This window comes from Leptonychotes weddellii, chromosome 4 (genome assembly GCF_054177405.1).
Source record: "Leptonychotes weddellii isolate Sample4059 chromosome 4, ASM5417740v2, whole genome shotgun sequence".
NCBI classification, from domain to species: Eukaryota; Metazoa; Chordata; class Mammalia; order Carnivora; family Phocidae; genus Leptonychotes; species Leptonychotes weddellii.
This window is the reverse complement of record NC_138372.1, coordinates 74,236,271-74,263,856: the sequence shown is the minus strand read 5'-3', so window position 1 is coordinate 74,263,856 and position 27,586 is coordinate 74,236,271. Positions and strand designations below refer to the sequence as shown.

The 27,586-nt window shown below is 36.9% G+C and overlaps 1 long non-coding RNA gene across 1 annotated transcript in view; it reads right to left on the bottom strand.

Moving 5' to 3' along the window:
* The window catches only part of LOC115942946 (uncharacterized), a 31,156-nt gene extending 10,574 nt beyond the window's left edge, over positions 1-20,582 (bottom strand). The window contains exons 1-2 of the long non-coding RNA XR_004077525.2: positions 19,845-20,582; positions 12,904-13,001 (exon numbers count right to left, since the gene is read on the bottom strand). This is a non-coding gene — a long non-coding RNA (uncharacterized LOC115942946). The remainder of the gene's footprint in view (positions 1-12,903; positions 13,002-19,844) is intronic.
* Positions 20,583-27,586: the final 7,004 nt, after the last annotated feature.

Here is a 27,586-nt window from a genome sequence, read left to right as displayed (position 1 = left end):
CTAGAGCATTGCCCCCAGACAGTAGCAAGATGTATAAGAAAATAAAAACTGTGCCAGCCATATATTACACATCTGCCTTTACATTTGTAGCTCCCCTTAAATGTATTTTATACAAAGCCAATAACTTACCAATGACTGTTTCAGCTGTCTTCTTTGGCATATTTTCTGTGGAGCCATTTTGGAATATGTGGCATGGTGGTTATAGAGGGATAATGAATATAGATGTTTCTTAGTTCTGTTTTTCCTTATGTTGTGCTGCAAAGCAGCAACCTTGTTGGAGCTCTGACATTTGGACTTTGCTTTTTTTCCTTAAACAATATCTCAAATGCAACCCCAGACCTGCCCACAGCTGTTTTCTTTATAGCTTATGGAAATGGATGGAAGATGTTCTCCATTCTAAAACTTCCTTACCTATTGAGTGCACCTTAAAAAAATGAATTAAGATAGGTAATAGCTAGCAATGATTTGGTACTTATACACCATATAATTTATTAGATGAATTCTCATACTTCATCTTGCTTAGTATCTTCAGTAAAGAAGTGAATGATAAAGATCTTTTTAAAAAAATGTATATGATTTCCAGCAGAGAGCTAATGGGACCTCTCTAAGCTATCCTTTCTTGACTAAGAGAAATAGCATTGAGACTTCCATGACACAGCCAGCATGCATTAAAGGTTGGATAATTACTGGTAGAGGAAAGTTCTTTTTGGATCTTGTCCCTATCCTCTGAGAAAGGTAGGTAATTTTTGAGAATGGTGATCTCCCACCCCTCTTCTGTGCCACCCCCTCAAAGTCTGTTGACTTTATGTTGGTTTCTGATTGACCTAAGAGGCTCCCAGTTCGGCTTCTAAAGTTACTCTACTTCATGCTCCAATCTTTCTCTCCATCCTCTAAAACAAAAGAAAACAAAATCTATCGTAACTCCTCAGAACAGTCTATTTTATTTGGATTTTAAAATTTAAAAAAATTAAAACCTAATAAATATTATGGTTTAATGAGTAAGAAGTGGTTATTTTTTACACTTTATAAAAGAATATTAATTAACCTAAATGAGTGATATCACTGCATGATAAAATGAATTATGGAATCTCAGGTGGAATAGATTTTAATACCCCTCAACATTATTTAATGACTGAGCCACTCAGGAGCCCCGCTCCCCTCAACATTATTTAAGAAACAGAGTTTATCAGTTTCAGGGTGAACATTTCCAGTGCCTGGGAATGGGAGGCCTCAAGGAGGTTCTGTTCGATCTATTGATTGCTAAGGGTTCTTCTTCATAATGAGGCAAAACAAAAACTGACATTGATAATATTTACTTTTTGATACCGGTTTTCCTACAGCTGCAAAGAAAACTCAGCTCCCTCTTCAGTACCCTATAAAATTGGAAGGCAGTGGTCATATTCCCACTCCCCATAGCTCTTCATTGTTTTCCCCATTTTGTCAATGCTTCCTCTTACAATATTGTTCATAAGCCTCTCCATGTCTTAAATATATTCTGGAAATTCAAGGGAGAAAATGTTGGGAGGGATTTGTATCTTTTAAGTGCCCCACGCCTCCACCCCACTATGGTTATACTAGCATTTTGTGCTTTTAACTGTCTTGGTTTGGTATTAATGAATGCTGAATTCTGTGAGGGTGAGATGAAGAAATCTAAATTATTTAAACTATTTCCACGTTTTGGATGTTCCAGTAATACTACTTTGAATATTTGTGTACAAGTTTTTGTATGGATATATGTTTTCACTTCTCTTCTTCCAGAATTTCTAGGTCATATGGTAACTCTATGTTTATCATTTTTGAGGAACTTCCAAATGTTTCCAACATGGCTGCAACATTTTCATCCGCTCTACATTCTTGCCAACATTTTCTGTCTTTTTGATTATAGCATCCTAGTGAGTATGAAGTGGCATCTCATTGTGGTTTGATTTATATTTTCCTAATGACCAGTGATGTTGAGCATCTTTTTCATGTGCTATTGAGCATTCATTTAGCTTCTTTGTATGTCTGTTCATATCATTTGACAATTTTTAAATTGGGTTATTTACATTTTTATTGTTGAGTTGTGAAAGTTCTTTGTATATTCTAGATCCTAGTCCCTTATTAAATATGATTTGCAAATATTTTCTCCCTTTTTGCAGGTTGCCTTTTTACTTTCTTGATAGTTTCCTTTGAAGCACAAACATTTCTAATTATGACGGAGTCTATTTTATCTATTCTTTTGTCACTTTTGTTTTTGGTGTCAAATCTAAGAGGGCTCTACTTAACTAAAGGCTACAAAATTTACTCCTGTGTCTTCATCTAAGAGTTCTTCTCGCTCTTAATTTAGGCCTATGATCCATTTTGAGTTAATTTTCACATATGTGTAAGGAAGATATCCAACTTTCAGTATTATACGTTGAAAAGACTATTATTTCTCCATTGAATCCTTGTTAAAAATCAATTGACCATAAATGTCTGGTATGGACTTTTGACCCCAAACTGTGAGAGACTAAAAGGAATGAGAAAATATTTTCTAGGAGTTAGCCAGAACATTAAAAAAATAGATCTAATGAAAGGCCAGCACTAGAGTGAGGCAAGTGAGGGATTGCTTTAGGCACAAAATTTAGAGAAATGCCAAAGGCAATATTTTTAAAAAAAGTAAAATATGGGAAAAAAATCTATATGAACAAAATATCAAAATTTTAAATAAAGACAGATTAGTATTGCTGATTTTTCCTTTGGCTATAGGCTCTAATATGGCTTGGCACAGCATTGTTAATTCTGTCTTTATTAACCATTTGATACTTTATCATGACTTTTTGCATTAGACTTTTAAAAATGCTGTACTGGAGGGCGCCTGGGTGGCTCAGTCGTTGGGCGTCTGCCTTTGGCTCGGGTCGTGATCCCAGGGTCCTGGGATCGAGTCCTGCATCGGGCTCCCTGCTTGGTGGGAGGCCTGCTTCTCCCTCTCCCACTCCCCCTGCTTGTGTTCCTGCTCTCGCTATCTCTCTCTCTGTCAAATAAATAAATAAAATTTTTAAAAAAATGCTGTACTGGAATAGGTTTATTTTGACTATTGGCACCCTCTGCCTTTAAATTTCCACAGAGACAAGTGCCTCATTCATCTCACTCACCTCACCCTGTGCCAGTCCTGTTGACAAGTACAGATAATGGCTTCACACCCTAAACTTGCTATACAAGTTATTTGCAAGCTTCATTAGCTAACCACAAACAAATGTCCATTCATCTAGCTAACCAGACAAATCCTTCTTTCCCTACTTAATCAGAGAAAATTATTTATGTTGCACAACACGTGTATCTATGAAAGTGGTGTTTGGTGTTATGACACTTGATGCAATTTGTCTGCCTGAATAACACTGTATATTATACAGATCTAAAGTAGAGAGCCAGCCTAATTTCAAGGTTCCATCCCTTGACTAACTGTCCTCTGTAGGACTTCAGTAGTTCCATCCTTTCCTTGCTAATTACAGTGTTGGGTAGTCATCTACCGTTCTGCTGATAAGGCCACAGCAGTGACACAGATGCACATGAAAAAAAGTATGATGCTGCTGGGCAACTGCAATACCTAATCTCATAGTATTCTGGGTCCAGTAAGTACAGAGGGATTCTGGTGTATTAAGCATATATTATGGAGTGTGGTTGATGTAATGGTTCTGATGGGCAGAATAAAAGGTCTGTAAGTATCAAGAAAGGATAGACAAAATAGGAATAGAAAGAGATTCTTGGCCTGTGAGCATTAATTTTTCTTTTCATAGTGAACTTTAGGTTTTTTTCTATTAAAAATACTTTGGTTTTGTATTTGACCCTAATCCATAATTCTCTTCACTTATTGTTTTGTGGCTAGGCAGCCATGATTGGAGTTAAGAAGGCCAATGGTACTTTTTTTTTTAAAGATTTTTTATTTATTTATTTATTTGAGAGAGAGAATGATGAGAGAGAGAGCATGAGATGGGGGAGGGTCAGAGGGAGAAGCAGACTCCCCACTGAGCAGGGAGCCCGATGCGGGACTCGATCCCGGGACTCCAGGATCATGACCTGAGCTGAAGGCAGTCGCTTAACCGACTGAGCCACCCAGGCGCCCCCCAATGGTACTTTTTAATAGGTATTAACGAAGATATCTGATTACTTTTCAAACAAGAATAATGATTGGCTGAGAGCTAGGACTACATAATAGGTCAGTTCAGACAGGAAGAGGTTAAAGATCTGAAGGAAAAGACCTACCAAGGAAAAGAAATTTCTGAGACTAGGAATAGAGTAGGAGGATGTGGCATCTAAGGATAGGATAACAATACAGGGCATCTTGTGGAGGCACAGTGGAGAAACATGTCTGAGGGCACTGAAGGTCAAAAATCTCACTGTTCTCTTCAGGGGTGGGTTTGCTAGTCCTAGGTCAAAATAAAATGGTAAGAAACAAGATCCAACCTCATCATCCCCACTAGTCTGGTTTCTTTTTTGTTACCAACTCACATTTAACAGCTCATCCAGTCTCACACTGAAGTGAAATTAAAAAAAAAAAAAAGATAAATAGTTGCCCTCTTATGAAAGAGTTATAAATGGCAATGTCCTGAAACCCTCTGCCATCTGAAATAACTTGTTTCCTACTGCCGGCCTCCATTTGAGCCATTCTCCGTCCTAGACAACCTCTTTGCCAAAACACTCATTACTTTCGAGGGTAATGGTGATCCTCACTCATGTCATTCCAGTTCCTGTTAGCATAGCCTCTGCTCACTGGAACTCCCTGTCACACTGCTTTCTAAAGTGTGTTCTACTGAACTCTGTTATACAGTTTGATGGTCACATAGGTTTTGAAAAAGATGAGTTTTATTACTATAGACTGAGAAACTTTTGCATTGCAAACCTGCAAGGATAGGGTACCAGTGGTGGTGCTGGTGGAGAAAGTAGTGGTGGTAAGTGGGATCTATACAATGTCTGCCAAAAATATTTGGCCATGGACTCCTCCTTCATGAGTCATTTTGATAAAGGTAAGGGTAAGGTGGATGAGGTTGTAAGATACCATAGTGTTCCTTAAGCATCAGTTTGGGAAATGTGTTCTATCTGTCCTTATTTCATCAATTTTAAGCAAGGCTAAAGGTTCAGAAGTTTGAGGAGGAATTCCCAAATTAAAAACCCCAAAATCACTTAAACTCCCAAATAAAAATTCCTAAATCCATTCCCATTCCCAGAGTCATTTATAAGTATAATACAAATTGTCCTCCCACATTTGATCCATATGAAAATATTCTTTTCTCCTTTTTTTTTAAGATTTTATTTATTTGAGAGAGAATGAGTGAGAACAAGCACACAAGCAGGGGCAGAGGGAGTGGAAGAGGGAGAAGCAGGCTCCCCACTGAGCAGGGAGCCCGATGTGGGGCTAGGTCCCAGGACCCTGGGATCATGACCCAAGCCGAAGGCAGACGCTTAACTGCCTGAGCCACCCAGGCGCCCCACATGTGAAAATACTCTGTTGCTGAGCTGTATCGGTTTTCTTTTGCTGTGTAACAAATTACCACAAACTCAAAATAACACACATGTATTATCTTACAGAGTCTGTAGGTCACATATCCAGGCATGATTTAGTTGTGTTCTTTGCTTCAGGGTCTTAATCAGTCTACACTCCAGATGTCAGCTGGGGCTGTGTTGTCACCTGAGGCCTGGCATCTTCTTCCAAGTTCACATGGTTGCTGGCAGAATGTATTTCTTTGCAGCTGTACAACTCACGGTGGCTTACTTCTTCAAAGCAGGAGAGAGTCTCTGAAGTCAGGGAGACTCAGTCCCTCTCTTAAGGACTTTCACCTGATTAAGTCGGGATCACACAGGATAATCTTCTTTTTGGAATCAACTCATTTGGGACCTTAACTACATTTGAAAAATCCTTCCACCTTTGCTATATATTATTGGCTAGAAGCAAGGCCCAGGTTCCGCCTATACTTAAGGGGAGGAGATTAGTCAAATATGTGTCTCATTGGGGTCACCTCAGGGTATGTCTGCCTCATCGGCCCAAAGCCAGTTTTTCTTTTTAGTGCAATTCTTACTTGTTTCTTGAAAAAAAGTTTTTACTGTTTATTTTACCTATGAATTTACCTATGAATACCTATCAGTTATGGTAGCTTTCTAAAACCGTAACCACCAGTGAAACAAAGCCTTTTACCAACTCCTATTAATGCTTGTTTGAGAAACTATACTACAACTTGGATTAGATTATTCAAAGACTGCAAATTTAAAATATATTCCTGTACTTGAGTGTCAATTTTGAAAGAGTAGTCAGGGAGGAGAATATCACAGTAAAATATATAAGTATGATGAATTTTGTTGTTTTTAAATATTTCTGTTGACTTTTGATGGAAGATTAAAAAAACACATTGTGACCCCTAGCTTCAGGTTTCTTTTCATTCTGGTAGCACCTGTGAATTGGGACAGTCAGATTGAGATGACATACCATAAATGCAGATATTTAAACACAGAAAAATTAGGCCTTAAAATTTCTTGAGCAAATGACCACTGTACTCAAATTTTTTACTTTACTAATAACTCAACTGTCATGGTGGTTGTTACTCTCATAGAGAGGTTTACATCGGGGAGAGGCCTAAATAAATTCTTAGTAACTATTTCTTCATGGTTTTAGTTGTAAAATAGTTAAAAAATAACTACATTTTATTTCCAGTTCAAAAACTAGAATTATTGAAATATTTTTCCCAAAAGAGACCAATTATGTAACTCCATAGAGTTGTTTTGTGGCTAATTCAGGGTAACAATTAGTCAAAGTTATGCATGCCTATCTGTATACGTGGGTATGCACCGATTTAAGGGTAGAGGTGGGGTGGGGGGGAAGCAAATTTCTTTTTTTTTCTTTTTAAGATTTTTTATTTAGTTGACAGAGACACAGTGAGAGAGGGAACACAAGCAGGGGGAGTGGGAGAGGGAGAAGCCGGCTTCCCGCGGAGCAGGGAGCCTGATGTGGGGCTCGATCCCAGGACCCTGGGATCATGAGCAGGGAGCCGAAGGCAGACTCTTAATGACTGAGCCACCCAGGCGCCCCGCAAATTTCTTTTTACTATAATGGAATCTTGTTTTGTAAGCAAGAAGGTTTGTTCAGTTTAAATGGTTGTTATGGTGTCTTCACACAGGAAAAGTCTTGAGAAAAGAAACATGGTCCTAGGACTGGAAGCATGTCTGAATTGTCAGATTTTCTGTTTTTTTAAGAAGGCTTAGTTCCCTGATTCTAAGAGAATTCTTCTCTTTCTGAAAAAAGAATTCAGTTCTGGAATGCAGTTCTTTTGAATTACAAAAAGGGTTGCCATTGAAATATATGTGGTGGTAGGCCTCACTGTACCAAAAAAAGACAGATTATTGTCACTAGATTGTGAGATACACTAGACAAAAATGTTTGGAGCTAAAAAAAGAAATACTAGAAGATCAACATAGTAGGAAAACATGAGAACAAAGGAAATAAACAGCCCAAGCTGTTGGGGATAGCTTTAGTCAAAATAGTGGGCACTCTTGTTTAAAGATAATATAGTGAGATTTGAACACTAGTGACTACATCTACCTCACTATATTAACTGACCTTTAAATATGATTGTCCCTTTCATTTGACCATAAAAGAAGCTATTCATTCATTCTAGAAAGCCAATATAGGAAAGTATGCTAAATTGACATTTAGCATTATCTCCAAACACCTTTATGATAACTTATGTTATTATTTCCATATGATTTGAATTTGAGATTTTAAAATGTATTTTAAATCCATTTAAAATAATAGCTAGATATCCAGGTGGCTATTAGGGTTATCTGGTAATGATATTAGGATTTTTCTTAACAGCTAAGTAATTGCTTCTTTTCCATGCTAAAGGCAAGTTGAACTCTATGCCCTCTTCAAGATTTGCACCTGTGGTATATGAGGTTATGGGACAGCCAACTGACATTTTATGTACCCCAGCATTGTTTTATAATGAGGAGAAATGCTTCTCTACATTGTCTTGATAATTTGGGAAGTAGTGGGAGCAAAGCAACTGGGAGTTATCAAGGTTGCAGACACTGGCTGACCCATGATCCAGAGCTGTGGGTCTGCCAGCTAGGGTTTTTCTTTAAGACATCTTTTTACTGCACGTATACACATCTGGCCTCCCCAGTTGCCCCCATTGCTTCCCAGAATCTTACAAGTCATATGGAACACATTAGGCAAAACCATTTCGGCAAGCTCAGTGCTTTGGATATCTGCCTTAATTTGACATAAATAAAAAGACTCTGGACACCTAATGGCTATAATTACATCAAAAGAACACAGGCAATTTCACTTTCTAGTCTCATGGAAGTTGAAAAGTATAGGCCTTGTTATAAAGCAGAATTCAATTGGAGGTATATTCCTGAATCCTTTATCCCTTGCAGGAATATTTTTCTACATGATTTTAGAATACTTGACACTAGTGACTGAATGTGGCCCCACCCCAAACACTCTCAGAAATAGGAAGTAAACAAATGGATACATTTAGGATTAAAAGTATATGAAAAAAGATAAGATATCCACTCCCTAGAATCTAAATGGATTTGTGTATACCAATCACTGCTCTATTTTAGTGCTAAGTGTGAAATCTGAACTAACAAGTACAGCCAAGGAGGCCTAGTGAGCACTTTCAGGGCACTTTGTTAACCTAACAAAGCCTGGGGGGACATTATATATATATACCTGTGCTGCAGGAATTCCTGTTGCTCCTTATGAAAAGAATGCCTAATTTTAAACACCTAATGAGTTTGGTGGGGTGAACCAAGCTTCTAAAGATTTCCATAGGTTTAGAGCTAATGAGAGCCAAGTTGTGAGCTGATTTGTATCAGTGGGAAGCTTTGCTTTTGGCTTATCTAAAGGATGGAAGAGAAGTGTATAATGACTTTTGCCTAGAGGCAATTCTCAGGCTAGATTTTCACTTAAGTAAAGGTCTTCTCTTTGCCCCAGGGCTTCCTACAGAACAACTATATATGGAGGTCTTCTTAAAGGGAAGATTATTTTTAGATAAACAACTGCTTGAAAAGAGATACTTCAGTCAAATCTGTTTATTTGGAGACAGACACCTAGAAATTTGCACAATTTCATTCCCATCCCCTCATCTCCACCTGTGTTTTTTGTTGTTGTTTTAACTGAATTTAGTCAAACTAGTTGAATTTCAGGACACAGCTTTCTTTCATAAATGTTAAACGTACTTAGTTGTTTTTAGCTTTCATCATAACATATCCAATTTATGATACATAAATTATTTCTTCCTGCCCTTTGTTATGAATTATTTTTGTGAGTTATTTAATATCCAATTGGAACAAATTGGAACCATGGAGTTTCCATGAAAAGTAACCATTGTCTCTCTGTGGGTATTGATATTAAATTTAGTAATATTAACAGCATAATAACAACAGGCACAATCAGAATTACTTTGAGCAGAGCATTATCCAACAAGACACTGTGGGATTAAGCCATTTTAGTGGCATTAAATACCTGTCATTTTATTTCTATCACTTTGCAGTGGGTGGTTGATTGGGATTAGTGGGTAGATTAGTCTTTTTATGGAAATGTTTATATGCGTTCAAGGAGCACACCCTAAATGGCTGCATCCTACACTCATTAACGGTTATATAGTCCATGGTGCCTACTCTTTAAGGGGGGGACATTTTGAGGGGAGACACCTAGGATTAGGATGTACATCAGATAGCTTTTGGTTCAAAAATATGGATTGATCACGTGAGTTTTTCCTCTCCAACCTGTCTCGCCCCCCTCAAATCCCCATATGAGAAGGAAATTCTCAGAGGAGACATGGCAAAAAAAAAATTCTGGGAGGAAAAAAAAAGCAGCTGAGGGATTGGTAACAGAAGAGAGAACTGGCCCAGAGAGGGTTCCCCAAAGAAACTCAAGACTCTGAAATACTAGGTGTGAAGGGAAGTACACCAGAAAGCAGAGGTGTTAATTAAAGTCTGTCTACAGAGCATTTGAACTCCATCACCAGCACCATGTCCATGCATTGCATGGAATGCCTGGTAGATAGATGTTTTTCCCAGGCAGAAGATTGGAAATTTCTTCTCAAAAGAAATTAAATGAGCTATCTGATGAGAATAAGGGTGTCTAAGGTGAACATTGGAACACCAGAAAAAGCCATGGCATTTGGGGGGGTCCCAGGGTTACAGTGGGCCCAGACAGTCATCAAATTCTGCCCATAAATATAGTGCTCATAAGCAGTGTTTTTAAACTTAATTGTTCAGAATGAGGTCACGGATAATCATTTTAGGAAAGCCGGTCACAGAGAAAGTCACAAAGAGAAAATAAACATCCACCCCCCCCCCAAATGCCCCTTAAAAAAAGTAATAAAACCTCCACAAAATAATACTTTTAATTAGAACTCAAAGAAATTTGAAAAGCAATTGCAAACCAAACAAACAAAAAAAGAGGTATGAGACATTAGGCAAAGAAATGATCAGAGAATGAGAGATTTCTTGGAGAATAAAAATATGACATTGATATACCAAATTCAACAGAAGTGTTAGGATTTAAATACATGTCAGTGCCCTGGGACATAGAATGAGAAAGGGAAGCATAAAATATAGGTCAGAGGCATAGAAAATCAATCTAATATGTTTAATGATCTGATTAATAAAAGTTACCAAAAGAGAGAATGGAGTAATTTGTGAACAAAAAAATTATCAAAGGAATAATGCAAGAGATTTTCCTTGAGCAGAAGCATTCATGTCTTCAGAGTAAAAGGATATATTGAGTATTTGGCACAATTAATGTAGAAAGACCTAATCCCAAGCCCATGATTTTAAAACTTTATAAACAGTGAGGAGGAGAAGATCCTAAAAGCTTCCAGAGAGAACCATGAGATCATCTGTAAAGAAATATTATCAGGGCACCTGGGTGGCTCAGTCGTTAGGCGTCTGCCTTCGGCTCAGGTCATGGTCCCAGGGTCCTGGGATCAAGTCCCACATCGGGCTCCTTGCTCTGTGGAGAGCCTGCTTCTCCCTCTCCTGCTCCCCCTTGCTTGTGTTCCCTCTCTCACTGTGTCTCTCTCTGTCAAATAAATAAATAAAATCTTAAAAAAAAAAAAGAAAACTATAAAAAAAATATCAAACTGGTAATAGGCTTCTGATAAGCAAAATTCAGGAAAATGGAGCTAAACAAGAGTTCCTTTGCTTCATTTCTCCCCACCCTAGAATTACACATATCCAATCAAACTATCAATTAAGTGTGAGAGAACAATAAACATCTTTTCACACATGCAGGGACATAGAAATTTTGATGCCTCACATTCTTAGGAAGTTACTGAGGATGGAGAGTGTAGGAAGGTTAATGCCATTATTTTAAAAGCTGAGAATGAAGAGCTACTGCTATGGGATAAGGAAAGAAGGTTTAAAAACTGTTTGAAATTACAAAGATAACCAATGGAGAAGAATGTTTTAAATATTTTGCATGATTGAGGAGAGAGAAAGTGGGAAGTGGTATAAATGCATTAAATTCTCATCCATCACAGCCCAAGGTGTAAGAGACAATGTTTAAAGTAGTTAAGTAAAAACTGTCAGTATGAGTGTTCTGTTGAGAGGGGTAGGGGAGAGGTATAACACCAGGAGGACAAAACCAGAAATGGTCATATATGGAGTCCCTGGAAAGCAATACTGGGGGTGAGGAGGGGGTGAGGCAAGAGAAATGTTGTTTTCCATTATTATTTGACTCTGTGTTTTAAACATTATGATGGTATTAATTTAATGAACATTAAAGTTTATTTTAAAGATTTTATTTTATTTATTTGACAGAGAGAGAGAACTCGAGAGAGAGGGAACACAAGCAGGGGAGTGGGAGAGGGAGAAGCAGGCTTCCCTCCGGGCAGGGAGCCCAGATGTCAGGCTTGATCCCAGGACCCTGGGGTCATGACCTGAGCTGAAGGCAGACACTTAACGACTGAGCCACCCACATTCCCCAAAACAAACTTTATTTTAAAGAAGCTGTCTGTAAGGAGAGAATGATGTGATGGAAAACATACAAGTGGGCCACTCAGGATCATAATGTTTGAGTGAATCTGCTGCTAACTTTGGCCATATTATTTAACAATATAAAGCCAATTCCTCAACTGGAAAAGATCTGGAACTTTTTCCTTCTCTCTGATTTTCTGTGATTTCTGTGAATGTTTTTCTTCCTTGACTTTGGGAAGCTATAGAGCACATGAGCATGACTTTGAAACACACGCACATACACATATGCACACGAATTGAAAATGCAGCCCTTTGGTAATTGCAAAGAAAGATATGCTCATTTTTTTGATGCTCCCTTTATAGCTGCAGGAAGTATATGAGGACAAAATTTTTGGCAAAAATATGTTGTTTGAATAAAACCACCCAAGGTCTTTCATTACTTTTTACTTTGCAGAAATGGTATTCTTCATTATTTGGAGGTGAAAATATGAACTCAGTAGTTCAGGGTATCTAAGGCTAAAACTTTGATAAGTATATTTGCTTATTTTTTAAAAAGAAAATGTCTTTGGTTTTGTACTACCATCCACATAATATTGTGCATTTGGCCTCAAAGGAAGAGACAAGCCTATTTTATTAGAGATCATAGCCCAGAAAGACAATACCTACTAAACACAATTAAGAATTGAATTAAGGATTACATCATGTAAGAGGATCAAAATTTCATGTATATCTAAGTATTTCCAATTGCTTGCTGGCTTCCGTATTTAAATGCTTGTTTTTCTGTTAGCCCGGTAAGTTGGAGATAAGCATTTTTTCTTGTGAAATATTTTCTTTGGGAAAGAAGCTTTCTTTCAGATGGCTCTGTAGTTGAGACCCTTTTTACATCCAACAACAGATATCACACCACAGTGCAGACTCTTTACCTGTGTGTTGGATGTTTAAAATTACACACAAAGGCTTTCTTACCTTTCACACTCCACATCAACTGTGAAAATGAATGCAGTGTATTGGTGCTCGATCCAAGCAATCAGTTATGGCTAAGCAGTATGATGAAACAATGTCTCCTGAAAAGAAGGAAACCATTTGAAATAATCAAGCAAAATGTGTAATTTAATTAGTGCCAAAAAATACTTAGGTGGTGCTCAGTTGTCGGCAGATTCCCTTTTATATGACTTTGCAATCCAAAAGCTAATTACAGAACAAGTGTCCTGTTAATTTTGAAGAATATTTGTTATGTCTACCATCTGAGTGGCTGGAATGGACTCCATAATGCTGAGACCATGAGCCACCTTTTTTTTTTTTTAAATATTTTATTTATTTGACAGAGATAGACGCAGCAAAAGAGGGAACACAAGCAGGGGGAGTGGGAGAGGGAGAAGCAGGCTTCCTGTGGAGCAGGGAGCCCGATGTGGGACTCGATCCCAGGACCCCGGGATCATGACCTGAGCTGAAGGCAGACGCTTAACGACTGAGCCACCCAGGCACCCCACTTCCATATACTCTTAACCCATATTCATCAATTGTGAAACAGTCATTTTAAGTAAATTGTTAACTTTCTCCTTGATAAATATTTTTGAGCTTCTGTGTATGAGATCTTTGATATTTGGTTAAATTTAGCATTTTTAAACATTGTGAATTCATAATATGGAACAGTTTTTGTTTTTTTTTTTAAGATTTTATTTATTTGACAGAGAGACACAGCGAGAGAGGGAACACAAGCAGGGGGAGGGGAGAGGGAGAAGCAGGCCCCCCCCACTGAGCAAGGAGCCTAATGCGGGGCTCCATCCCAGGACCCTGGGATCATGACCTGAGCCGAAGGCAGACGCTTAACGACTGAGCCACCCAGGCGCCCCATGACCACGAGCCACCTTCAGAGACGTAACACAAGTAAAATACTTAAGAGGAACAAGAGTTTGGTAATTACTTTTGAGAGCTAAATTTAGAATCTGTCAGAAGAAAAGCAGATGAATCTCTCCTATAGGTTTTTAGAACTACTAGTGTCTTCATTATCAGTCCTAGGCAATGATCGTATTTGAGACATTTGATTAGTAAATGAGACATTTTGAATTTATAAGGATATTACAGAACTTTTCACCTTCCAAATGGCTGTATTTGTGATATTTATTATTTGACTGCTAGTTTAATAGCACCTTATAGGTAGTATAATACCTCATATGGGTAGAAGGACCTTGAACATTTAAATGCTTTGTAAATGAAGAATCACTATTATTATATTATTGCAGTGTTAAGAATTGTGTTCACATGGACAAATGAAATATTCATAAATATGACCCAGTGATGGGTGTCATTTTAAAAAGTAACGATAGCCTGGTGGCAAATTTTCCATTCCCCAAATTAAAACCAAAGGTGGTGATTTAAGAATGCCTTCAGTTTATTTGAACTGAGTTATTGTTTGAAAAGGCAATGTGGGTTTTTCACACAAAGACATGCTAAGGTCCTTTCATTAATTTTTGCTGCTACTTTGGAAAGAGCTTGTCACTCTTGGAGTATTGTCTGTTATACCACTCACATTAAACATTGGCTATGGCAGAAGAGTTAATGAGAAACCCTACAAACCTCATATCCAAAGAAGTGGCCCTTTTAAGTTGTCAGAAGTTGGCAAATACTGCCTGGCAGTATTTTTGAGTGCCCAAATAGAATACCTGCTTTATGGCTTTGCCTCATTGTCCATTCTCTTTGCTTATCTCTTTTCAGCAAAATAGCAATGTTATTAAGGGTGACGTAATAATGGAAAATCACATTAGCCCTTAAAACTGTTCTTTTTTTAATGGGAATATAAACAATGGCAGTATGATCATATGATGGTCTCATCTTCCTCCCCATTCTACTGGGAATACTCCGTGTAATATCAGGTGGGCTGGGTGGTAACAGCATGTCAAGGCTCATGGCTGGTGGAGACCCCTGAGTGTGGTCTGAAGGGCTGAGCCTCGAAAATGACAGAATCTGCTGTGGAAAGGAGCAGGTGCGGTCACTATTCACTGAGAGAGCAGACAGCAGGGGTGGGGTTAGTGTTTGGTCACTTGATTGTCACCCATGTAAGTGCTCCTCCATCCGGTAAAGTATTTTCCCACAGGGCTTAGAATGTGAAAGTACTGTTTACCTAAAATCTCTTATTTCTGGAATATGATGTCTCTTTGTATTCATAATTAGAGGAGAATTGTTTGTCATTTGGGATTTTTTGGGGGGCAGGAGATGTGACATGGAGTCAGAAAAGGCTTAGGTTTTCTTTGTTGCATATCACAAATATGAGAGTCCATTTGTTCCTATTTACTTGTAAAATTCACTGTTAAGTCTGGGTGGAATTTTAAAACTACCCTACCCCCCCACCCCCCGCCCATGCCTTTATAGAATCTCAGAAAACAGGAAAAAATGTCAAGAAACTTTTAGGACTAATATATGAAAGTAATTTGAATTACATTTAGTGACTATAGAAATTTAGTGTGTTTTTAAAAAGGTTTATTTATTTATTTGAGAGAGAGACAGAGGGAGTGGGTGGGGAAAAGGGCAGAGAGAGTGGGAGAGGGAGAGAGAGTTCTAAGCAGACTCCGTGCTCAGCGCAGAGCCTGTGCAGGGCTTGATCTCGCGACCCTGAGATATGACCTGAGCCGAAACCAAGAGCTGGGTGCTCATCTGACTACACCACCCGAGCACCCCTAGAAATTTAGTGTTTGAGGTTGTTTCCTTAATCAAAACTAATACTGATTATTAGTATTTTATCTAGCTATATATAGTTTTAACATATATATATAGCTAGATAAAATATACTTTCCTAAAAAATCCAAAGATTGAGTATTCATTAGATTAAATGTCTATCAATTTTAAATGAAGAGACAGTACCCTTGGCCATTTAGTTTTAATACTCAAAAGTGAAATAGGTGGGGCGCCTGGGTGGCTCAATCATTTAGACTCTTGATTCCAGCTCATGTCATGGTCTCAGGGTCATGAGATTGAGCCCTGAGGCTGGCTAAACTCTCAGCAGGGAATCTGCTTGAGATTCTCTCCCTCTCCCTCCGCCCCTCCCCACCCTACTCTCTCTCTCTAAAAGAAGATAAATGAATCTTAAAAAAAAAAAAAGTGAAATAGGCATAACAATAAGAATGTACTTAACCCTACTGAACTGTATTCTTCAATATGTCTAAGGTGATAAATTTTGTGTATTTTACCACAACTTTAAAAAAAAAAGTGGACCAAATACTTCCTCTATTACAGAAAAAGTATCCCGAGTCTCACTTGGGGCAAACATTTTGAAGGGTTCTAGGTGAAGACTAAACTCAAAGACACAAACTCCTGCTTTAGAGTCACAGAAGGCAATAGCTTAAAGGCATTTTTGGAAATCAGGGAGTCCACCTTCTCTTTTCCTAGACTTGGAAAATATAGCCCAGACAGGTAGAGTGACTAATCTAAGATCATACAGATCGTGCAACAGAAGGGGGAATAGATACCCAGTATCTCTACACTCCCAGTCTTGGCTCTAACTGCTGCATTCTTCTGTCCTGGTCAGTAAATCAGCATTGACCCCTCTCCTTAAACACCATATATTTTGTGTGTGGGTGCACTCAATACTGTCAGTTTGATCATTTTTTTTTTCTACTTTGTCTCCATTTTCCTCTTTTCCCACAGTAACTTCATTTACATTCCATTTTTGCAAATATTTTCTATTTCTTTTCCTTTTCACCAACTTTAGGAAACTAGGCCTTATACAATGGCAAGCTGATTTTTTTCTAGGATAGGCAAAACAAAAGCAAAAACGGTTGTTTTCCTGTTATCGTTGGCATAAAATACATTAGAGATATATGTTATAGTTTATAACAAACTTTCATATATATTTTGTTTTTTTTTCATTATGTTCAATTAGCCAACATATAGTACATCATTAGTTTTTGATGTAGTGATGAGCACTGGGTGTTATATGCAACTAATGAATCGTTGAACATTACATCACATATATTTTCTATTTGATCCTTTAAGGGCAGATAACTTTAGAATGCAAGACCCATGAGGGAGAGGCCTTAGCTGGTTTGTTTTCATTGCTATGTCCTGGTACCTGAAATAGTGCCTGACACGTAGTCATTATTCAATAAACATTTGCTGAATGAATAAATGAGTATTACTCTCATTTTAGAAATGAATATTTGCTTGATTAACATGTATATATTAGTGGCAGAGGCTGGACTCAAGTCTAGTGTTCCTGATTCCAAAGCCAGTGCACCTTGCAAATCAAGACAGATTTATAAAATATGAAGAGATGATGTGAAAGCAAAACAGGTGTGGGGGAAAGACTTAAGAATATTGCATCTGAGATCATAATGGCATAGGGGCCAAAGAAGACGGTTGATATTAATAGACAAAAGGAAATTGTGGGCTGGAGACGTGGGATATGGAGAACTCAGGGTAGAGGGAATCAGAATTGAGATTATATGAATGTGCCATTGAAATGGATTCAGTAAATTGGAGGAGAGGATTCTGATTCCTCCCTTCTCTTTACCCCTCCCTGTATGCTTCCCTCCGCAGTAAGAGCGAAGACACCCAGGCCTAATTTCAGCCATAAATGATGCCTAAACAAACACATAAAACAAGAAACAAACAAAAGCCCTCTATATGGCTACAAAATATTTATTTATGAGGCTGCTACATCAATAACACTAATTATACTGTAATTGCCAAGAACTGAAATTAATGTGATTTTGTGAAAATCCACAATCAATCTCAGGCCTAATTTCTGTGAATGAATGCACTCTGAACAAAATTTCAGTTTAGAGAGCATATTTCATTCTTAGAGTACTTGGCAAAATGACATCAGGGAGGAGAATTGTAAGATGTAATAGTATACTTCAATCCTAAACTATAAAGGCAATAAAGTCAGTCCATTCAGTACTGCCTGATTATAAAGCAGCTCCTTAACGGTTGCACAGTGAAACTGGTTCTGTGAATTATCAGACCTTACCTCTAGCCATGAGAAAATTCTCAGGATAGCAGACTGAAAAGTTCAGTGATTGCAGCATCATAATAATATTTCCCCAGCCATACATAGAGGTACAGTAAAATTGAGTTATTTTCTGTTTAGATAGCAGGTGTAAATGAGAGAGACAAAGGGCCTTTCTCCTGAGCTGCTTCAGCATATGGAAAGGAAAATGTATTTTACACAGTTCCCAGTGTGAACGTTATGTTCTCTACTTTGTGGTTAATTTTGAGCAACACTTGTGGTCTTGCTTAAGATTTTAAAAATCCATCTCACTTTCATTTTGTGAATGCTTCTTATCTAGAGTGTCATTCTAATACTGTGGAACTGGAATGGAGCTAGACCTCTTGTTTGTATTTCAGAGACTAAACAAGAGCTGCTGAAAATAAGGGACCATATTCTAAACATTCAATTTTAGCATGGAAAACACTGTTTACACGGTCCACAATAATGGCAGCTGTTTCAGCTATTTAAATAGTATAATTACACATTTCATTCCAGAGCATAACAGTAACAGTTTACTAGCAAATCTCAAATTGAATGTACTCGTTCCTGTATAAACATGTACAGGTAACCTATCAATAGTTACTGCCAATTATATCTGAACTATAATTTGGTCTTTATTGGAGCCGCAGTGCTTGAAAAGAATACTTTCCTTGGGAACATTGAACCTTCCTCTATCCCCCCAAACGATAAAAAAAAAAATACAGTTGTCAGCATAATGTCTTGACATTCATGATGCCAGCCTGTCTTTACTGGTGTCAGATGTGAAAATAAATAGATATTAAACTGTCAGTCAATGAAATTGCAAAGTCAAGAACAGCTCTAGCTGTGATCCTGGTGTGTTCTATTTGATGGACACAGGTGTTTAAGTGTTATGAATTCAACAGGGCCAGGGAACAAGAGAAACATTTTCCAGCAGTTTTCTATTTGCTAAAACATCAGAGATGAACTTTCCTACATCTCAGGACTTCAGTAGAATCTCAGAGGCTTGAAAAAGTGCCAAGAATTCCCCCACTGTTATCAGTGCTAAAATGTGAAAAGTTGGCCCTAATTCCTGAAGGTATATTCTGTTATCATCTATGTATGCAAGGTCTCCAAAGCCAAATAAAGGGCAACTCCATTGGCCTTGAACGCACATTTGTGACAGACACTAGACACCCACCTAGTTTATTATTCATAAGACACTTAAAGCCAGTCCTCTGTCACTAATAAACATTAACAGTATTAAAAATTAACAATCATCTTACAGCATGATGAGACCACCACTTCCTTCTGCTTGATGAGTACTGGAGCAAAGCACATAATATTCATTTATAACACTTATAACTTTAGCCATTGTTGTTATTATCATTGCTGTTATTATTAGCAATATTATGGTGTTGGCCTATGTGAGAGATCTCATCCTCTTGATGATACAAATTTGTCATTCTTCAATAAGTAGCATTAAATTTGTATCACAACAAGTATCGTTAAATTCTCTTACCAGAGAATGATGCTCTATAATGACATCATAAACAAAACCCTGTACTTGAATAGTAACTAGCCATATGAAGAAAGAACTGGATCCTTGTTGCTCTAGGACTCTTATACTGCACCATTGATCAGTTCGCAAAGTAGTGTTCTCAAATATCAAGACTTACAGCTGGTGATTTTTGTGCCAATAGCTAGTTTAGATGTCTGCAGTGATCAAACTGAAATGTTGCCCAAGGCTGATAAAACACAATTTATATTCCTGTGATAATTTATTAAATTGTATGTAGAAAATCCTAGGTTGAGCATTTCCCTGATAATTCTCTTGGAATTATAATTTTCTTTTGGTGTCTGCTTCTGTAAGGACCTGAGCCAATGCAGTTAGAAAAGGCAGCTTAGAAAGATTACTCCAGTAGCTAATTGGAAAATGACATTTGACAGAAACAAATCTTACCAGATCAGATTAAATGCCTCATTCTGATTTGCCTTCAAATCAATATCCATGTTCAAGCATTTCCAAACTTGGGGACGGATGGTGTTGGCAGTGACTTGCAACTGAAATCAGGACGGATACAGATGATGAGCAATAGCACCAAAAGAGTTGGAAATACAGCTAGCATCTCCTAGCAATAAAGGCTATTTTCCTGCTTCCGGAATAAAAACCTGTTATGCCTCCTTTTTCATTAAGGTGTTTTGTATTATTTTCTTATCATCACTTTATCGACAAGGATAGGTATTTTTTTCTGTTTGCTCTTCCTCATCTTGTTCTTCGTGGTAGACTGTAAAAATGGCCACACTTCTTTATTTCTACATCCTTTTGAAGTATGTTTGCCATTTCTCCCATCAGGAGGTAAGTCTATTTTCTCCCCTGTTAAATCTGGCTACCCTTGTGATTGGCTTTGACCAATCAGGGGGAAAATGGTGATAGTATGTCAGTCCGTGCCTTGATCTCAAGAGCCCTGTCAAGCTTCTGCTCACTCTCTTGGATTCCTTCAGAGCTGCGACGTGAGCAAATCTGGACTAGCCTGCTGGGTGATGAGAGACACATGGTCCAAGTACCATTAGCACTCCAGCTGACAGCCAGACAACCACCAGAAGCTAACTGGCAGCTGACTAAAAATATCAAGAGTAGGTCCAACTGAGTCCTGAAAAATCACCCACCTGAGCCTGGCCTAAATTACTGTCCCACAGAATTGTGAGTTAACTGAATGGTCGTTGGCTTATTTTTTTTTTTAAGATTATTTATTTATTTTAGAGAGAAAGGGAGAGAGAGAGAGAGAGTGAGCAGGGGAGGGGGCAGAAGGAGAGAGAGAATCCTCAAACTGACTCCACGCTGAGCATGGAACAGGACAAGGGGCTCTATCCCAGGACCTAGAGATCATGCCCTGAGCCGAAATCAAGAGTAGGCTGCTTGGCAGCCTGAGCCACCCAGGTGCCCCAAATGGTTGTTGTTTTAAAGCACAGCAAAAACTAACAGTCTCTTTTTAACTCATTACAATGTAGTTTTGGTCTTCATCAACCAACTTACCTTGTCATGGTCTTCAAATAGTAACTATGGTTGCCAGTTTTAATGTTCTAATTGTAATTCTTGTCCTACATCCCTTCTCTGCTGCAATGCTAACTTCTCTTTTCTTACAAGACAGCAGGACAGTCTTCTTTCTACTTCTTTAGTGACAGATCTAGTTGTTTCTTCTGGTTGCTCCTTATATGTTGGGGTTCTTTAGGGATCTGGTCTTAATCATTTTCTCTATCTATATATGATGTCCTTGAGTGCTTTCATTCATCTGGGTATTCTAAACTTGTATGTATTCAGACATATAATGTGCATCAATTGACCCTGTCAGCTATATGGGGTAGCCCAATTGAGATATTTAGCAAGTGCCTGGAACTGAAAATAAATTTGAATTTTAAGTCATAATTCACTTTCCCTCCAAATGTTTTGTGACTCTGGTAGTCATAAATTTCCAATCTAGATACCTCAGAGTCATCCTTGTTCCTTCCCTAAATGTTCCTTTTGACATTGAAACTTCCATCTTTCCTTAGCTTATGACCACAAAACATCAGCTCAGACTTTGTGGCCAGTCTTTTCCCAGTATTACCAGAGTTATATTCCCAAATAAAATGTCATTATCCTCCTTATGGCCCCTGCTACACGTAAAATCTAAACACTTTACTATGTATTTTCAAATCAGAAACACTTGCTTTAAAGTCAGCCTTCCAACATAATAGGCCTCTGACCTTGGTTAACTTTGTAGCTTCTCTGAGCTTCCGTTTCTCTATATGTATAATATACTTTAAGTCATTCTGACCATTGAAAGACATACTTTAGGTAAGGCTCTTATCAGAAGGAATAGCATATAGTGAATATTTATGTTTCACCTAAATTTCACAGTCTGCCTCTAAGTTACTTCCCTAACATCATTTCTTGCTTAACCCCCCTCCCCCAATCTGTATTTTCCCCTTTACTCCTGGCCTTGAAATATCTAGTGTATTGGCCACACTTAGTTTGGCACCAGTTCCTAAGTAGTCTACCATATTTTATTGATTTTAAGTTTTTTTTTTAAAGATTTTATTTATTTATTTGAGAGAGAGAGAGACACAGCAGGAGAGGGAACACAAGCAAGGGGGTGTGGGAGAGGGAGAAGCAGGCTTCCCGCGGAGCAGGGAGCCCGATGCAGGGCTCGATCCCAGGACCCTGGGATCATGACCTGAGCCAAAGGCAGATGCTTAACGACTGAGCCACCCAGGCACCCCTGATTTTAAGATATTTTTAACATCTCTAATATGAGGGTATATCTTACAATTAGTGGCATATGATAATTTAATTGGTAGCTTTATTTGTTCTGTTTTATTTTGATAGCACTTACATGGTGTATACGTGAAATATGATACTTGTTTTCTGATTCCTTGCCTTTGTTCATTTTTCCTAGAATAATGTTCTTTCCTTAACTTCTGGGTAAACTCAGGATTTTCGGACTTGCTCAGACATTTCTTCCCTCTCAGTTTTCCATGTTTCTACAGCCCACTTTCTGTAACTCTCTATCTGCTTAGGGTTAACTAACTATACAAGTAGAAGGAACACAGTCCACACAAGACCCCACTGAATTCTGACACTACCTGCATATTCTGGGGGTTCCCCTAACCACCAGGAATTTCAATAATTCTCCAGAAGTGCTACAGAACTCAATGAAAGCTGTTATACTTGTGGTTATAGTTTATTACAGAGAAAAGATACAAATTGGAATCAGCCAAAGGAAGAAGTGCAGAGGACAGAATCCAGGAAGATATCAGAAACAGAGCTTCTTTTGTCTTGGAGTCAGGACACATTACTTTTCTGACATCAGTGTATGACAATATGCATGGAGTTTTACCAATCTAGGAAGCTTCCCGGAGCTCCAGAGTCCAGAGTTTTGTTCTTTTTTTTTTTTTTTTTTTTTTTTCAGAGTCCAGAGTTTTAATTGGTGCTCCATCACCTAGCTATCATTGATTGATTGATTGATCGATTGCCAATATGGTGGATCTCCAGGTGACCCAAAGCTCCAACATTAAGCCATATTGTCTGTTGGTTTTTCTGGCATTGTCAGCTTCTACCTGAAATCATACTGCTAGACTATACAGCATGACCTCAGGCAAACAAAGACACCCCTATCAAATATGACATTCCAAAGGCTTAGAGATTACCTCCCAGCCAAGGACAAAAGTCAGACCTCTTTTTAGACAAGGTCAGATTCTTTATTACACACTATTATATACTTACTAGAAATTATTATCTTTCTATATGTCTTTTCTCTGTAGGCCAGATGCTCCCATAGGAAGAAGAGCACATATTTTTAAGTCAGATAGACCTATATTCAAATCCTGGATCCATTGCTTATCTACAGGATGAACTTGGGGAAGTAAAAAAGCTTTAGTTTTCTAATCTAAAAAATAGGTGAAAGTATATGAATATTATAAGATTATTCTAAGAATGAATTAGATAATATATATGGAATATTTATAGGAATATCTGACCACAATAATCATTTAATAGACAGTGGCAAATTATATGATTATTATCATTTTTCCTTTAGTATCCACACAGATTACAATTAACATCCCAATTCTTTTATTAGGAAAAGAGAGCAAAAAGTAACAAAGGAAAAAAATAAGCTTAAATAGCTCAGAGACTGAATCAAATTTCATTAAATATCATGTTTCAATCATAGATAATTTATATTAATCCCACAAGCTAACAACTTTATGGTTTAGATTATTATTTCTAAAATAGGAGATCTATGGTTACTAGGATATTGACAATACTGTGTGAAGAAAACTATAGTTAATAGCCATCTTCATTAAAGAAAATCAGCCTTTAAATTAAGTTAAATCAAGAACATCTACAAAAGAAAACTGAAGTTTCCAGATTAGTGATTGAGTATGAAAAACTAAATCCCAGACATAGGGTGAGCTTATAAATGATCTCCAACTTCCCTCAAAGGAAAAGCTTTTTGAACATCTACATAAATGGCATATCCAACTCTGCTTGAATACTCCCAATGTAAGCAAGAAAAAAGTGGCTTTGTCTCAAGATGGGTTTGATTTAAAATATTACCTTAAAAAATCTCTCCTGGACTTTCAATTCCAGGAAAATTATAAATAAAGCAATATGAAAATCTTTCTTACTACAAAACCGCACAAATGCATGATAAAATATAAAAATCAGCCTTGTAAAAGCTAAGTTCTTCAGAAATCTGGGAAAATCTCTAGCAACAGGGAATGAAGAAGAAAACAAAAAAGAGCTGAAAGCAAATGAACTGATGCTGAAGCTTTGCTAAGAGAGCCTTTCTATTGGGTATACAAATTTTTAGACTAACTTCTGGGTGGAAATAGGAGGCCAGATTATGGACCTATTCAAGGTAGAGAATGAGAACTGAGACTCACCAAAAAATTCAGGGCTAAGAAGGGCACTTAAGGAAAAAAAAATGGAGAAAGTTGGAGCGGGGAGTGGGAAATCTACTAATGGCACAGAGCATGTGTAAAGAAACTTGAAACTTGCCCATTTTCACCTGGGATCTAGATAAAAGTCTCCTCTGAGATTTTTACCTATGGACCTACTCTTTTTAAGATTTGGAATTTAAATTTAGTCTATTCATGGGAGTTTGGGATTCCCCAAGTTAAAATAAGAAAAAGTAATGCAAAATTATTTCTAACTGATGATACCTCTGTGGCATCTGTAATATATACATTCAAATTCACTTGGGGGACATGTGCTCCAATCAGGCTACACAGGACTCCCACAGATAAAGTCCTGCTGAATATAACCTCACAATTCAACACTATAAACAAATAAGGAAACAAACAATGAGGGAGAGTTAGCAGGCATATTAAACATTAGTATTAAATCCTTATGAACCTTAGATATGGAACTAAGAAATTATGTTTAAAATTTAACAAAATGTGGAAGAAGGACATATAAAATAAAAAATACAATAAAATGCTATTAGAAAGGAACAGGAAGCAGATATGAAAAAGATTCAGGTAGAGCATCTATAAAAGAACAATATAGTCAGTGAAATTAAAAAGTCAGAGTTAAAGAGCATTTTACACAACATTTTACAAATTGCTAAGAGAGGGAGAGCAAGCACAGAAATGGATAATAGATGTGATGAAAGTTCTTTTTGACATATAAAGTAACATCAACAGGTTTTGAGGATTAGGACATGGATCCCTTTGGGGGTCATTAATCAACCTACCACAAGAGGTTGTGCCTAATTTTTCAGATTTAATAAAATATAATGAACATCATATAATAGTTTTTTCTATAGAACCAACTTTATTTTTGTTTATAATATAATATGATATGATACATAATATAATATCAAACATTATTATCAGAGTAGAATTAAATAAATAAACTAATGAGTGAATAAATAAATCCACATACAGATCTATCATAGTAAAATTGCAGCATACCAAATAAAAAGCAACAATAGTCAAAAGGTGTTAGAATAATAATTTTAAGGTTCTGAGAGAAAAATAACTGTAAATATAAACTTTGCATGATTAAGTTCTCATTTAAGACTTAGTGTAACTTAAAACTTTCTTAACAAAGATTTTTAGGTATTATCTCATACATAGATTCTCACAGAAAGAGATTCTAAAAGAAGTACTTGGGGAAGAATAAACTGAAAAGGAAGGACTGAAGTGTAAGAAACAGTAGTAAGCAAATTGGTAAAACGCAAGTATAGCTAAGTAATTATTGATGGCATAAAATTAGTAATTGTAATCACTGTTCATTGTGGAAATAAAATATTGAGCAACAATACATGTTGGAATACTGAAGGAATTTTAAGTTGATGTATCAAGTCCTTTGCATTGTCTGAGAGTTGATAAGGAGTACAGTTAGATTTAGAAAAGTTACTCATTAAGGTGTATTAAAATTTGGGGGTGCCTGGGTGGCTCAGTCATTAAGTGTCTGCCTTCGTCTCAGGTCATGATCCCAGGGTCCTGGGATCTAGCCCCGCATCGGGCTCCCCGCTCTGCGGGAAGCCTGCTTCTCCCTCTCCCACCCCCCCGCTTGTGTTCCCTCTCTCACTGTGTCTCTCTCTGTCAAATAACTAAATAAAAATCTTTAAAAAAAAAAAGTGTATTAAAATTTGAAGGCTAACTACTAAAGAATAGAAATGAAATATGTAGTTTTTAAATCAGATGAGGAGGAAGTAAAAGCATAAATCTACAATAGCTAGGATCCAGAAAAGAAGAAAATAACCTTCCCCCCACCAAAAGACATGATAAATAAGAAGCAAAATATAAGATGATGGAAGCATGTCTAGATAATGTCAGTAAACAAACAATATAAATAAAATCAATCTAACAGTTAAAAAAGAGATTTTTTCAGATTAAAAAAAAAATCTTCTTGTTATTTGCATAAGGCACACCTAAAACATATAGGCATAAAAAGTTAAAAGTAAAGAGATAGAAAAAAATGCAACAAGCAAATTCCAATGAAAATAAAAGATGTGGCAGATCTACTAATATCAAATAGAATTGAAGATATTATTAGGGATAAAAAAGGTCAGAACATAATGAAAAATGAATAATTCACCAAGAAAAATATAGAAATTCTACACTTTTCAATACCTAATAAGATAGACACAGAATATATTAGGAAATAAACTGATAGAATTACAAGGAGTAATTGATCAATTTACAGTCATATTTTTTAATTAAACAAACACTCTGAAAAATTATTAGATTATACAGAAAATATATTTGTAAGTGTATAGAAACCTGAATAGCCTAGTTATCCCGCTTATTCTAATAGATTTATATATAACCGTGGGCATTATTCTGATGCACAAATAGAACATGTATAAAAACTGACAAAAAGTTCAAAGCATGTCTCACTGATAGCAAACAATCAGTAAGATATAAACCATGTTTTAATGAAAATGCAATTGGATCATTATGTGTTCATGGCTGGAAAACCTCAATAATATTATAAGACTTAATTTCCCTAGGTTAATATGTTAATTAAATACAAATCTAATTTTTAAAACAGAATTTTTCATGGAATTTGACAAACTTTTTCTAAAATTCATATGGAAGTGCAAAGGTCAATACTAGCCAAGAAAATTTTGAGGAAGTACAAGGTGAGAAGATTTGCCATATCAAGCTTATTATTATTACCATAAATTTTTACCATAAATTATTACCATAAAACTACAATTATAAAATATTGTGGTACTGGTGTAGAAAAATATTTTGGGAACAGAATAGATTGCCTAAAAACAGGTCCCTAAAACTTACTATGAAGTCTTTTACTATGAAGTCTCTTGACTTTTTAAGCTAAACACCCCCCATTTGTGGGGACAAATGTAAACATGTTTATGTATATGTTTGTATGACTATCCTCACTTACCATACATATACATAAACAGCCTTGAAAGAAAACCAATAGTTTCTGTTCCTGCTCTCTTCACACCATAAACTTTCTAATATAATCTTGTTTCCCCCAATAGACCTGGTCCTAATTTGTCTTTTCTTTATCTCAAAATTCCTGGGCTGTCAAGCCAAGTTACTCTTAAAAGGACTCTGGGAATTGCAGTCAAGAGAAAGATATATTAAAGTATCATTATTCAAACATAAAAATTTAATAAAAATGTTAACAAGGTTTCCCCAAGGTGGGGGTGTTTATTACTTACTCTTTTTTTTAAC